The 14,922-nt window shown below is 40.0% G+C and overlaps 1 pseudogene; it reads right to left on the reverse strand.

The window, feature by feature from the left end:
- Positions 1-3,856: 3,856 nt before the first annotated feature.
- On the reverse strand, positions 3,857-5,319 carry LOC117038506 (PC4 and SFRS1-interacting protein-like; annotated as a pseudogene).
- Between the last annotated feature and the right edge of the window lie 9,603 nt (positions 5,320-14,922).

The following is a 14,922-nucleotide window of genomic DNA, read 5'->3' on the forward strand; positions in this document are numbered from 1 at the left end:
CCAGAGGAAAGGTGAATTACTCATTGATGGCTCCAAGGTTATCTGAAATGCCCCAGTAAATGCTGTAAGATATTGAACAGTTTTTTTTTTTTAAGCCAGTCTATCTGGAGGACATCCAAGAGGTAAGCGATCTCAGTAGTATTAAGTTATAAGTGAAATTCGAAACTAATTTTTGACCCTCCTCTTGATATATTTGCTTTCTCTTTTTCAATCAATTTATAATCAGTTTTCATCATTTCTGACTCCTACTCTGTCTTCTAAATTCCAGGGACTATTTCCCCACTCGAGCATGAATTAGCCCCTTCAAAAATCAGATATTCTACAACTTTCTGATTTCCCTCATTTTTGGGGAGAATGAGTGGGGCTAGGGTGGGGTGAGTTTGGCTTTCACAATTTTCCCATATCTGGTTCCAAATTTCATCTTTAGAGAATTCAAATATTATCCCTGTCTCTTAACTGTGAGGACTGTGGGATTGGAGACAAATCCGCTAGCCTATCTTACCAATCTTTCTTTGAAAACCCCCAAAACAAAACATGAAATATCTTAAACCATCACAACCGCACAAGTAAGCAGGGAAATATAACAGCCATGCAACCACTTTCTAGAATTAATGCTGAAATTTTGCCATATTGGTTTCAGACACCTTTTAAAAATAATAAAAGTATTACACATACACATAAACTCTGTTGCTTTTAACTGAGTTTCAGACATTCAAAATCCAATGAAAGTCCTTTCTTTGCCTCCAAACAAGGATAGGTTTTTTTTTTTCAATTTTGGAATGGGAAGCTCTTTAACATACCGTGTTTCCCCCAAAATAAGACCTAACTGGACAATCAGCTCTAATGCATCTTTTGGAGCAAAAATTAATATAAGACCCGGTCTTATTTTACTGTAATATAAGACCTGGTCTTATATAATATAACATAAGGCCGGGTGTTATATTAATTTTTGCTCCAAAAGATGCATTAGAGCTGATTGTCCGGCTAGGTTTTATTTTCGGGGAAACACGCTTGTTGACATCAGGGAGAACTATGTCATGGAAAAGTCATCTTTGTTATTATTTATTCCCCTCCTTCCCTCTCAGAGGTTGCCAGTCTGAAGAATTTGGTGGGTATTTGCCATGCTTACTTTAATACTATTATATGTGAATGTGTCTTCTTAAATACTTCTCTACTATATGGAGAAAAACAAAAAAAAGCAAAAGCTATTGATGTGAGAATGTATGTTAAAATTAATGAACCACACCTGCTTGTATTAATCTTGATAAACATAAGAAATACCATGTTAAGCCAAAAACAGTTGCTGAATTAAAATATGGAATATGATACCTTGTGTCACAAATGTGAACATATAATGTCACATAAATAGAATCTTTATGGAGTCATTGTTCCTCATGTGAAACACTTCAGGGGAATGACACACATGAAGTTCAGTGTCTTAGTTTTCCCTGGGGAGGAACGGTCAGTATTGAGATTGTGCAGGAATATGCTGGAGCTTCAAGAAGATCTGCATTGTTTTATTTATTTTTTTTTAAAGTGAAGCAAATGCATATATTTGATCATGCTGGCTGGTGGCCTTAAGCCCTTCATTGTCACTATAGTTTTTTAGATGCTTGAACTATAACAGACATTATAAAAATAAACAATTCTAAGGGGTATTTATAGTTACATAAATATCAACGTGTGATAGCTATCATTGTATAAATTGCTTTTCTCTTAATTTTTCAGTTTAATTTGTATATATAACAATATGCAAATATTTTTGATGTTTGAAATAATATGCTGAACATTTAAAACATTAAGTATGATGAAATAGTGTGAAATAGTTTTACAGTAACATTCCACAACGTGGCTATGCCATAACTCGTGTGTCTATTCTCGTAGTCATGTTTGTTTAGGTTATTTCCTCCCCCTACTTCATTATACTAAGAGGGTTCCCAGTGGTAATCGAGCAAATCCCTCCTTTCTCAGCCCTGAGACATTATTCTTGGGGTGTCCTCCCTTTCACCTCCTTCCTCTTTCACCCTGCCTCGCCCTCAGGACTTGTCTACAGCTAAAATAAAAAATGGTAGGAAAAGTCATTGCAGAGCCCCCTATGCTGACCACTGCTTGATTTGTATTCATTTCTCATCTCTGCAACACCCCTGTACATTTTGTTATAGTAGTTCCCATTACAGAAATAAGAAAATTGAATGCTCAGAAAGGTCGGGGACCTTCCCATGTCACAGATCCATGTCACAATTGGGGGATTCATGATTGAACCAAGGAATGTCAAGTTCAAGTTCTATCCCTACATGGTTGGTGTTCTTGTGATCACTTGTCTTTCTCTGGGAAAAGTAAACTCTGCTCAGGACCTCGATTTGTGAGGCAAAGAGCTTGGATTAAGTGGGCTCATCATACCATTCAGCTCTACACATTGTGATTCGATGATGTATTGGCTGAGACACCATTACAGAAATTCCTTTAACTCATTAGTTCATAAGAACAGTAGACAGATGCTTTGACACTGACAGCACGTGCCAACCTTTTATTGCTTCTTTTGGAGTGTTAAACATCAAAATTTAACTGAGTAAATTTGAAGATATATTGCCTTTATTAAGTGATTCATGAATTGGGCAGCATCCCATCTAGCAGCTAGAAGGGTGCTCTGAGGGGTTGTATAAAAAGGAAGGTTTTATAGAAAGAAGCGTGGGGGCGAAGATGCTATTGACAAAAGAACATAAAGGATGATTTTTAGACCGGGACATCTTATTTTGGGGTGAAGGGAATGGCAAGGGTTTTTGCCATGCAGGTTGCCTCCTCTTCCTATGGAGGATGGTGGGATAGTGTCACATCCAGCACAACACGAGCTGTGAGAAACGAGAAGGGCGGCGCAGGGCTAAGAAAAGACAGTAGTCAAGAATAGGGTGCAAGCGGGGCCAAGGGTCTCAAGCCTCAAGGACTGAACCCCGAATAGGACCAACGTGTAGTTTTTATTGGTAAACTTCTAAAGAGGTAATGATTGTTAATCTCAAGATCTGTGTGTTAGTAGCCTGCTGGCTGTCTTTCCGAAAGTTCCCATTGTGTTCCAGCTTGTACTTTGCCTTCGCACACACATCTCCAAGGACTCCATTGAAGGGGAGGGACCGATATAATTCCATCCAGTTTGCTGAGATGTCCCCTCAAAGGAGCTTTTCTGATCTCTCTCCATCGGGCCTCAGTTTGCCGAGGCACTCCCTTGTGAAATCCTGGGAAGAGCGCGGGGGAACAAACGGTTTGGCAGCTGTAAGGCAACAGGATGGAGAGGCCCATGTGATAGATTGCTACATCGGTATTGACCAGAAAATTCCAGACTGCTTGATTCAAATTATGTGTCTGGGAAAAGCTGAAACAACACTTAGGTGGGTTTTTTTTTTCAGGTTTTTTTAAAAAAAACTTTTAAAATTTTGGTTACAATTTCGTTTTTGTTTTCTTAAGGTTATGTTTAATCTCTCAGGATAAAAAAACAAAACAAACAATTAAGATTCTAAAGAATTAAACAACAAAGGAATGTCAAGGGAAGGGCACAACTGCCCCATTCTCTGGGGTATAATAGCTATTCCAGTTTAACACCTAACTTCAAAACAAAATTAACTTTTATATTTTCTAAATGAATTAATGTACAACCATCATCTTCATCTGAGTTTATTCTGATTTTCAAACACAACGCTTCATTTTAAGCTTGGAAAAAACTTAAGAATGATGGCCAACCTTAGTATGTAATGTGTACCTTACAGGAAATTTTTTATAACAATCATAACAGAGTAATAATGCCATTAATGAAGTCCTCAATTTAGAATCTGGAACGTTCTTCCATCAAAGGGGGGGAGGCGGGCATTCAGTCCAATGAGTCTGTCTCAAGATCTTCATCTTTTGTTTGCTCCACTTGTATTTTCTTTTCAGTAACTGGATTAATGCTTTGAGTCTGCTCAGTTTCCGTTTGTTCCTCTTGCTTGCGTTTTCTATCTGCTGCTTCTTTCTCAATGTTGGCCTTTCAACAAATTCCTTCTGTGAGCAGTCTGAAAGTTTCTCCCACCTTTTCTCTTCTTTTCACCTTCTTGATCATCTTCATCTTCAGAATCAGAGGTTGATGTAACCCCTGTTTTTGCTAAATTCTTCCTTTATGATTCAAAATTCTTTCTTCCCCTCTTTTGTCAGGCTCTTTTCTTGGCTTATCTTCTTCCTTCTGGCCTTCTTCATCCTTTTAAAGCTGCTTTTTAGGTTGTTTTTCCTCTTGCCCTTTTCTTACTTTTGTCTTCTTCAGTTACCATGTCACTCTCTGAAGGACAGGTCTGTTTTACCATTTTGGGTCTGCCTCTTGGTTTTGGAATCTTGGTTTCCGAAGCTGCAGGTCGTCGTCTTCTAGGACTCACGTTTCCACTAGCAGATGCTGCTGCTGTTGTCATTACCCCTGCCTCCTTGGTTTCTATTTGCTTTTCTGCCTTTCTCTTTCTCCCTCTTCTGGCAGCTTTTGGAGTCGTTATGTCAATTGCTTCAGTCACATCCTCATTGCTGGCTTTTTCTTCATGGTCAGTATCTTCCTTTGAAACACTAGTGTCTTTTTTTTCAACTTCTACATAAGGTGATGCATTTGATTGTTTAGCTGATGCCTGTTGACTTGAAAATTTCACTTTCGTATTATTAACACCCATAAACCTTCATGAAAGCCTTTTTGTTTATTTGGTTTTCCGTACTTTTCCTTGTTTTCTGAGTAAGGAAATATATCCTTTGGGCCTAAAAAAGCGGCCTCGTGAGTTCCAAAAAAGAAAATGGGTAGTTTGTTTGTGGGTGGCTTTACAGCTCCATCAGGAACTTCACCTACTCGAGCTGGCCAATGAGGATAACCTTTCATCTTGGCGAAGATGAGGTCTCCAGGTTTGAAATAGTGAGTCGTGTTTCGCGAGGGGCGATGCCAGGGGGTACGAAGCCCAGGGAGGAGGTGCGGTGATAGGGACGGCAGGGGGGATGAAGGCGGACGAACCGGAGCCGAAGCTCTGGGGGGGCGGCAGTAACCGGAGGATGCCTCGGGGTGTCCCGACGCGCCTGCTGGGGCAGCGGGGGCGCTGAGGCTGCAGTGGCGGGTGGGCCGCCTCTGCCCGCGTCCACGCAAGCCGCCTGCGCCACCAGCTGCCGCAGAGGCGTCTCAACGGCTCCGAATCGCAACCGCTGCCTCCGCCTTCGCTAACAATTAGGTATTAGACATCTAGGTTGGGTATCATGAGCTTTAACACAAGTGATGCCATTTTTGGCCTCACGTGTTTGCTCGTTAACACGGAACTCCAGAATCAATTTCTCAGGCATCTGGATAAGGGGGTCAGAAAGCCTGGAGCTGGTCCTGAGTTGGTCCACTGAGGACTCCTCTCCTGAATCAGGAATAATGGGGGCGGGAGGGGATGGGGGGCGGGATGGGGGCTGAGGGGAGGGCGGCGGGGGGTGTTTGCTGATCTATGGCTTATTCTTAACATTTTCTTGTTTTTAAAATCGAGATATAATCAATATATAACATTGTATTAGTTTTGGGTGTACAATATAATGATTAGATATACGTATATTTTGTGAAATGATTATCAGAATAAGTAGTTAGCATCTATCACCATATATAATTACATTTTTTCCTTGTAATGAGAACTTTTAAGATGACATTTTCTTTTATATATTATCTATGATAAAAATGAAAGACATGGGTTAAGACAAAAATAGAGGGAGGGACCTATGCTCCTGGATAAAGAGATTAATTTTTAGTTTTAAACTGCAATATGAAAGGGAAAATGATGGGAGAGAAAGATCAATGATGAGATATCTGTGAAGGAAGGAAAGGGCAAATAGATGTATCTAGACTATTAAAATATGCAGAGAGATAAGATGTAATGACTCCATTGACATTTGAATATTTGTACAATTATTTCCCTTTCTTTTCTTCCTCTTTTTCTTCTTTCTTGCCCCTCCCTCCCTCCTTTTCTCCCTCCATCCCTCCCTTCCTTCCTTTCCCCTTCATTCATGTGTTCAAAAGACCATTAAGCAGAACAGATCATGTGTGTTTATTTTAGAAATTCCAGTCAGGAACTTCCAAAATCAAGAGTCATATTTTCTCTCTCAAACAAAAAGATAGGTACACGTACTGAAGTTTTACTGTTTGCATATATTATACTATGTCAAACCCTGCATTTATTGTTGTAAGTTGCATCATTACCCTGAAAGTATAATTATTCGGGTGTATTTACTGCTATTTCCCTTCTTCTTCACCAGTCTTTCTGGGGACCTAACTTAAGTGGCTTGGATATCAGCGTTAGCTAATTAAGAGATACTTTCTCTCTAGGACTCTGAGGGTGACACACTTATTTTATTTGCTCAGGACCCCTTATGTATTATTCTGTTTCCCACTATTCTATTATGGAAAAAGAAATGCTTCATCATAGCTTCAGAAGGGACATTTTAGCCTTCAAATTATGAAGAGCAAAGAGAAATATATGAGGTCTGACAATTAAGCTCATGAACTCATCCTGAGCGCTACATACCTCATTGCTGAATATCACTACAGTCACCTTCGAAGTCCTCCCCTTGGGAAGCTATGCACCAATGCCAGCACCTAGTCCACCCTTCAAAGCAATTTTGGAACTCGAATGGCCACCAGAGCTGTCGTTGCATGAAGGTCTGACAATGAAGTTCATGAACTTGCCACGGTGCACTTACATTGGCAGCACTGTACAAACAGCTCGGTGAGGTTTCATAACCTTGGTATATCAGTGTCTCACAGCTGTGTTCGTGTCGACGTGTGATGGGGTCTTGTTGAGTGGCGTTCATTATTGTTGCGTGTGTTTTTTTTTTATTAGTTTCAGGTGCACAAGACAAAGTAATACTTAGACGTTTATCCTTTATTTCCCTCACACTGTGTGAACCCCTCTCCCCCATCCACTATCCCTCTGACATCGCACACAGCCATTACATTTCCACCGTCTCTATTCCTAATGCTGTACTCCGCTTCTTGTAAGTATATACATATACATACATACACACACAGACACACACACACACAAGCTTGTAGTTGACATTCATTATTGTTCAGCTTCAGCTTCAGGTGTACAGTGCAGTGATCAGGCATCTACATCATCCCTGAGGTGGTCTCCCTAATGAGACCAGTGTCTATCAGATACCCTACAAAATCTTTACAACATTATTTATTACGTTCCCCAAATTAATTTTCAAACCCCGTGGCCATCCTGTGGTCACCGACTGCCCTCCAATCCCCTCACCTTCCCCTTCACCCCCACCCCCCGCCCATCTAGCAACCCACAGTTTTTCCTCTTTGTCTCCAAAACTGTTTCTGATTAGTTCATTCACTTATCCTTTTCTTTAGATTCCACATATAAGTGAGATCATATGGTATTTGTCTTTCTCTGTCTCACTTATTTCACTTAACATAATGTTCTCTAGGTCCATCCATGTTGTTGCAAATGGTTAAGATGTCTTTCTTCTTTATGGCTGCGTAATACTCCATTGTATAAATGTACCACAGTTTCTTAATCCAGTCATCTACCGATGGGCATTTCAGTTGTTTCCATGTCTTGGCTATTGTGTGTAGTGCTGCAATAAACATAAGGGTGCATAAAGTTTTTTGAATTAGAGTTTTGGATTTCTCCGGATAGATACCTAGGAGTGGAATTGCTGGATCATAAGGTAGTTCCATTTTCAGATTTTTGAGATACCTCCATACTGTTTTTCATAGTGGCTGCACCAGTCTGCAATCCCACCAACAGTGCACAAGGGTTCCCTTTTCTCCACATCCTCGCCAGCACTTGTTGTTTGTTGATTTATTAATGATAGCCATTTTGACTGGGGTAAGGTGGTATCTCATTGTGGTTTTTATTTGCATTTCTCTGATGGTTAGTGAGGTTGAGCATTTTTTCATATGTCTGTTTGCCATCTGTATGTCCTTTTTAGAAAAATTTCTCTTCATGTCCTTTTCCCTATTTTTTAATTGTTTTTTTTTTGTTTTTTTGGAGTTGAGTTGAGTGTTTTTTTTATAAATTTGTGATATTAACACCTTATCAGATATATCACTGGCAAATATCTTTTCCCATTCAGTAGGATCCCTTTTTGTTTTATTGATGGTTTCCTTTGCTGTGAAAAAACTTTTTAGTTTGATATAATCCCACATGTTTATTTTTTCTCTTACTTCCCTTGTGCAAGGGGATATATCAGTAAAAATCTTACTCCGGGTAATGTCTGTGAAGTTTCTTCCTATATTTTCTTCTAGGAATTTTATGGTTTCAGATCTTGCATTTAAGTCTTTAAGCCATTTTGAATTTGTTTTTGTATATGGTGTAAGGAGGTGGTCCAGCTTCATGGTTTTGCATGTATCTGTCCAGGTTTCCCAGCACCATTTATTGAATAGACTGTCTTTACCCCATCGTACATTCTTGCTTCCATTGTCGTAGATTAAATGGCCATATAGGCATGGATTTATTTCTGGACTCTCTATTCTGTTCCATTGATCTATGTTTTTATGCCAGTACCATGCTGTTTTAATTACTGTAGCCTTGTAGTATAATTTGATGTCAGGTATCGTTATACCTCCCACTTTGTTTTTATTTCTCAAGATTGCTGAGGCTATCCGGGTCTTTTATGGTTCCATATAAATTTTAAGATTATATGTTCTATTTCTGTGAAAACTGTTGTTGGTAGTTTGATAGGAATTGCGTTGAATATGTATATTGCCTTAGGCAGTATGGACATTTTAACTATAGTAATTCTTCCTATCCATGAACATGGTATATGTTTCCAAGATATATATTTATATCTTCTTTCATTTCTTTCTTCAGTGTCTTATAATTTTCTGAGTACAGATCTTTTACTTCTTTGGTTAAATTTATTCCCAGGTATTTTATAGTCTTTGAAGCAATTGTAAATGTAATTGTTTTTTTAATTTCTCCTTCTGATGTTTTATTGTTGGTATATACAAATGCAAATGATTTCTGAATATTAATTTTGTATCCTGCTACTTTACTAAATTCATCTATCAGCTCTAATAGTTTCTTGGTGGAGTCTTTAGGGTTCTCTATAAATAGTATCATGTTATCTGCATATAATGACAATTTTACTTCCTCCTTACCAATTTGGATGCCTTTTATTTCTTTTTCTTGTCTGATTGCTGTGGCTAGAACTTCAAGCACTATGTTGAATAGAAGTGGAGAAAGTGGGCAACCTTGCCTTGTTCCTGATCTTAAGGGAATGGTTTTAGCTTTTCCCCATTGAGTATGATGTTAGGTGTGGGTTTATCATATATGGCCTTTATTATGTTGAGATATGATCCCTCTATTGCCACTTTCTTAGGGGTTTTTATCATAAATGGCTGCTGGATTTTATCAAATGTTTTTTCTGCATCTATTGATATGACCATGTGATTTTTATTTTTCATTTTGTTAATGTGGTGTATCACATTAATTGATTTGTGGATGTTGAACCACCCTTGCATACCAGGAATGAATGCCACTTATCATGGTGTATGATCTTTTTAATGTATTGCTGAATTCTGTTCGCTAATATTTTGTTGAGGATTTTTGCATCTATGTTCATTAGAGATATTGGCCTGTAGTTTTCTTTTTTTGTGGTGTCTTTGTCTGAATTTGGGATCAGGGTGATAGTGGCTTCATAAAAAGTGTTTGGGAGCCTTCCTTCCTTCTGGATTTTTTGGAAGAGCTTGAAGAGAATAGGTGATAATTCTTTTTTGAACGTTTTGTAAAATTCACCTGTAAAGCCATCTGGTCCAGGGCTTTTGTTTGTTGGGAGTTTGTTGATTACTGATTCAATTTCCCTGGTGGTAATCAGTCTATTCAGGTTTTCTGTTTCTTCTTTAGTTAGCCTTGGAAGGTTGTATGCCTCTAGAAAATTTTTCCATTGACAATTTTCCAGATTGTCAAATTTGTTGGCATATAGTTGCTCATAGTAATTTCTTAAAATTTTTTGTATTTCTGTGGTGTCTGTTGTCACGTCTCCTCTTTCATTTCTGATTTTATTAATTTGGGTCCTCTCTTTTTTTTAATGAGTCTGGCTAAATGTTTGTCGATTTTGTTTATCTTCTCTAAGAACCAACTCTTGGATTCATTGATCTTTTGTATTGTTTTTCTGGTTTCTATTTCATTTATTTCCCCTTTGATATTTATTTTCTCCTTCCTTGTATGCCCTTTGGGCTTATTTTGCTGTTCTTTTTCCAGATTCCTTAAGTGTGAAGATAAACTGTTGATTAGTGATTTTTCTTGTTTCTTTAGGTAGGCCTGCAATGCTATGAATTTCCCTCTTAGAACTGCTTTTGCTGCATCCCATAGATTTTTGGGTCGTCGTGTTTTCATTTTCATTTGTCTCAAGATATCTTTTGATTTCTTCCTTGATCTCCTGGTTGACCCATTCATTATTTAGTAACATGTTATTCAGCCTCCATGAATTGGTGTGTCTTCCAGTTATTTTTCCTGTAGTTCATTTCTAATTTCATAGCACTTTGGTCAGAGAAGACAACTGGTATGATTTCAGTTTTCTTAAATTTATGAAGACTTGCTTTGTGGCCTAACATATGGTCTATCTTGGAAAATGTTCCATGTGCACTTGAGAAGAATGTGTATTCTGCAGCTTTGGGGTGAAATGCTCTGAAAATATTGATTAAATCCAAGTCGTCCAATGTGTCATTTAAGGCTGCTGTTTCCATTTTGATTTTCTGTCTGGAAGAGCTGTCCCTTGTTGTCAGAGTTGTGTTCAAGTCCCCTACTATGATAGTGTTACTGTTGTTCTCTGTCTTTATGTCAGTCAATATCTGTTTTATATATTTAGGTGCTCCTATATTGGGTGCATAGATGTTTACTAGGGTTATGTCCTCTTGTCGGATCAATCCCTTTATTATTATATAGTGCCCATCTTTGTCTTTTAATATGTTCTTCATTTTAAAGTCTATTTTGTCAGATATAAGTATTGCAACTCCAGCTTTTTTCTCATTTCCATTTGCATGAAATATCTTACTCCAACTCTTCACTTTCAGCTTGTGTGTCTTTTGATCTGAGGTGAGTCTCTTGTATACAGCATATACAAGGGTCTTGCTTTCTTATTCACTCATCCACCCTATGTCTCTTGATTGGAGCATTTAATCCGTTTACATTTAAAGTGATTATTGATAGGTACATAGTTATTGCCATTTTTAAATTTGTATTTAGATTGTTTTGATCTTTCTTCTATTTACAGAAGTCCTTTTAGTATTTCTTGCAATGCTGGCTTGGTGGTGATAAATTCCTTTAGCTTATTCTTTTCTGGGAAGCTCTTTATCTCTCCATCAACTTTAAAAGATAGCCTTGCTGGATAAAGCAATCTAGGTTGTAGGCCTTTGTTTTCCATCACTTTGAGTATCTCCTGCCACTCCCTCCTGGCCTTCAATGTTTCTGTAGAAAAGTCATTTGATAGTCTTATGGGAGTTCCCTTGTATGTAACACTCTGTCTTTCTCTTGCTGCTTTTAGGATTCTCTCTTTGTCTTTAACATTTGCCATTTTAACTATAATGTGTCTTGGTGTGGACCTGTTTGGGTTTATCCTGGTTGGAACTCTCTGCACTTCCTGGGCTTGTATGTTGGTTTCCTTCATCAGGTTGGGGAAGTTTTCGGACATTATTACTTCAAATATGTTCTCGATCCCTTGCTTCCTCTCTTCACCTTCTGGTATTCCTATGACGCACATGTTGTTGCTCTTGATGTTATCCCAGAGGCCTCTTAAACGATCTTCATTGTTTTTTATTCTTTTTTCTTTCTGTTCCGTTTGGGTGATCTCTGCTACCTTGTCTTCTAAGTCGCTGATTCGATCCTCTGCTTCATCTAACCTGCTGTTAATTCCTTCAAGTGAGTTCTTTATTTCAGTAATTGTGTTCTTTAGTTCTAACTGGTTGTTCATTGTGATTTCTCTATCCTTCTTTATGTCATCTCTAAGCTCCTTAAACATTCTTATCATCAGTGTTCTGAACTCTGTCTCTGATAGATTGGTTACCTCTGTTTCATTTGGTTCCATTTCTGGAGGTTCCTTCTGTTCTTTTATTTGGGACATGTTTCTTTGTTTCCCCATTCTTGCTGACTCTCTGTGTTTGTTTTGATATATTAGGTAGATCCCCTAGAGTTCTTAGTTCTTGCTGGGTTACCTTATGTAGTATGTGTCCTTTATATTTGACTTGCACTACTTCCTTCTTCTCCTCTGCGTGTGCTCCAAAGGTGACTCTTGTGTTGTGTATATTGTCCTGTTAAAGAAGATCTTTAATTGCTTTTCGCTTGTGAGTAGGTGGGGTTAACTCCTAGGCTGATTCGTTGTGAGACTTGGCTCTGCCCACCGCAGGGTGTTCTGCTGCCTGAGGGTTGACCACTTAAATGTGGTTTGGCCTCTATGGGCTCTTGTGCCTGTAGAGAATTCCCTCTGGGTGTGTCACTTGTAGGTCAAACCCGGTAGTACTCTGGTTTGGTCTGGAGTTGGCTTCTGGGTGTGTTGAATTTTGTGCCTCTTAAGCTGGGCTCTGGTAGGGCAATTTCAGAACAAAGCAAATCACCAAACACAACAACAACAACAAAGAAAAAAATCAAACACATTCACATGTAAAAACAACCGACAACCCACACTCAACACAAGCAAAGATATCAAAGATATAAAGACAAAACAAAACAAACAATGAAAAAAGCAGCGCCAGTCTTGGCTTAAGCCCACCAAGTAATCTCCAGGTTGTCCTCTGCTGTACCAAAGAGTCCTTTGTGTATTGTGCAGGCAGAGCCGGTCATCTGGTGCCCAGAGGGACGTTGGGACTGCAGATTTAGATGCGTGGGGCTGAGGGGTCTGGAGGGTAGTTTCTACAAAGTCAGTGCAGTTTCTGCTCTTGCCTGCACATATGCACACTGAGAGCCCTGTGCCCAGTTCTCCTGAGTCTTAGGGCACTTCTTCCGCGTGTGTGTGTGTGTGTGTGTGTGTGTGTGTGTGTGTGTGTGTGACGGGCGGGAGATTTCTGAGCTGCTGAAAGCCCAGAGCTGCGTCTGCCGCCTACTGCTGATCCCTGGGAGTGCCTCCTCAGTTGTAATTGCCCTGCCCTAGGCAGGCCAGAAAGGGTGGGGACTGGGGATTGAGGGGTCTTCTCTCTCCCAGCCCAGCCGTGTCACACTCTTCCCGCAGGCCAGAAAAGGTGGTGGCTGGGGGTGGAGGAGTCTCTCCTCTCCTAGCTGAGCAAAAATCACACTCTTCCCGGCCTCTTCCCTGGGTCAGAGCTGCACGCCCGTCTTCCCAGAGCCTGAACACTACGGCTCCTCTGTAATCTGACACTACTCCTCAATTCAGGGTCCAGTTTAAGTCTCTGGAAGGGCTGGGGTAGGATTGCAGGAGTGGGGGGAGTGGCTCAAGTATGGAGTTTGTGTCCTTTGTCTGTAGGGCCCAGCTGGAGATCTCAGCTGAGGTTATTGCCTCAAATGCTGGATATACTGCCCCCTCGGCAGGAGAGATCAGCTGTGGGATGCAGGGAAAGAGCCCACCTCCTGGCTTTTGTGTTCTCTGTTCCGTCCTGGGATCCCCTGCATCTCTGCAGCTGCGGATGTCATCCGTGTCTCCACAGCCACAGATGCAAACCGTGTTTCCACTCTACTCCCGTCCCTCTTTCCCTGCTCGCCCAATTTGCCCACCTTCAAGTAACCCTTGCACGAGTCTTTTAGCTGTTCTGTGTGATGAGCAGAGAGTCCTTTGATGGGTTATAGATGTCCCGTTTGTGATAAGATACGGAGGAGAACTCAAAAAGTGCGCCCCGCTGCCGCCATTCCTATGACGTTCTCCCTCTTGTTGCGTGTTTTTGTGTGCTGTCGCAAAAATGTCAGCTTGAATTAGAGCAACGAACAAACATTAAATTTTTTGTTACATTTGGCAGGAGTGGAAGTGAAATCAGGGACATATTTGTCCAAGTTTATGGGGATAATGCCATGAAGAAAATGGCAGTGTGCAAATGTGTTAAATGTTTTCTGAGGGGAGAGAACACGTCACTGATGAAGAGAGGTCAGGGCGGCCAGTAATGGGCAGAACTGACTAAAACATTGCAAAAATTTATTGAATTGTGTGTTAAAATTGTTGGCTGACTGTGAGAAGCATAGCAGACCAAGTAAACATTGATAGAGAAACAGTTAGGAAAATCTTAACTGAAAATCTTGGCATGAGAAAGGTGTGTGCAAAAATGGTCCAAATAACTGTACTGGAGCACCCTCCCTACTTACCTGATCTGACCCCCAATGACTTCTTTCTTTACCTGAAGATGAAGGAAGTATTGAAAGGAAGACATTCTGATGACATTCAGGATATGAAGGGTAATACAATGACAGCTCTGATGGCCATTCCATAAAAAGAGTTCCAAAATTGCTTTGAAGGGTGGACCAGGCGCTGGCATCAGTGCATAGCTTACCAAGGGGAGTACTTCAAAGGTGACCGTAGTGATATTCAGCAATGAGGTATGTAGCACTTTGTCTAGTATGATTTCACAAACTTAATTGTCAAACCTGACCCATGACAGATCAGTACAAGCCTTTATTTGATCAGGCAGCATTTTCTAATCTTGACCTCAGGTCTTGCAGATGTGCCCTATTTTGGTGGTGTCCATCAATACACACTAACTATATATATGGCTCATAGGAGAACGGGAGACTGAAGACCAAGGAATATGTTTAGGATTTTATATGCTAGGATGTCATTCAAGTTTTTGAAAGGGAAATGACGGAGTCAGAGTGATTTCATAGGAGGCAGAATTGTGGAGTGTTCCAGGCAGTACCACATCACAGTGAAGTATGCCAGCTCTGGGCTCTAACTTCCTGAAGCCAATTCCTGACTCTACCACCCATTAGCTGTATCTTTGTATACACCTATTAGCTGTATCCA

The sequence above is a fragment of the Rhinolophus ferrumequinum genome, chromosome 18 (genome assembly GCF_004115265.2).
Source record: "Rhinolophus ferrumequinum isolate MPI-CBG mRhiFer1 chromosome 18, mRhiFer1_v1.p, whole genome shotgun sequence".
NCBI classification, from domain to species: domain Eukaryota; kingdom Metazoa; phylum Chordata; class Mammalia; order Chiroptera; family Rhinolophidae; genus Rhinolophus; species Rhinolophus ferrumequinum.